Source organism: Equus quagga, unplaced genomic scaffold (genome assembly GCF_021613505.1).
Source record: "Equus quagga isolate Etosha38 unplaced genomic scaffold, UCLA_HA_Equagga_1.0 HiC_scaffold_8297_RagTag, whole genome shotgun sequence".
Classification (NCBI taxonomy): domain Eukaryota; kingdom Metazoa; phylum Chordata; class Mammalia; order Perissodactyla; family Equidae; genus Equus; species Equus quagga.
In genome coordinates this window covers 14,836-15,500 of record NW_025794739.1, presented here as the reverse complement: position 1 = coordinate 15,500, position 665 = coordinate 14,836, and positions in this window count along the sequence as shown.

Here is a 665-nt window from a genome sequence, read left to right as displayed (position 1 = left end):
GCTCATAAGGCCCCCGGAGCCCCCACAGGAAGAGGCAGGCCGTGAGCGCAGCCCTGGACTCTGGAGCTGGCAGGTCGGGGTGCTCTCTGCCTCCCACACCCGCTTTGTCCCAGCCTGGCTCTGGGGTCCCTGAAGGCCCCCTCTGCCGTCCTCTCCCCAACGGCCCCTCATTCTGTGCTGTCTCTCCGCCTCTCCCTCTCTGCCTACCCCTGCCGTTCTGTCTCTCCGTGGTCTCTGCCTCTCGGTCTCTGTGTCTGTCTCTGTCTGTCTGTCTGTCTCTCTGCCTCTCTGAGTCTCTATCCTTCCTCCCTCCGCACTCATTTTTAACACCTGGCAGGGACATCCTCCACATGCCCCTCCTCATGGCTCACTCTCTGTAGCTGCCCCTCTCCTGCCTGTCACTCTTGCTGCCCCACTTTCTGTCCCTGAGTCTCCGGCCCCCTAAGTTCTAGGGCTCTCCTCTGAGATCTCAGAGCCAAGTGGGAGCATCCTGTTCCACAGCCCCTCCCTGCCCAGTATCTTCCACGGGACCAAGAAACAGAGAAAGGGAAGAGTGGACATTCTTTGGGTCACAGTCCCCAAATTAGCCTGCATTTCCCTGCTCATCTCCCGTGCAAACGTGAGGACCATAGTTCTGTAACCTCCAGACCTGCATTCTGGGGACT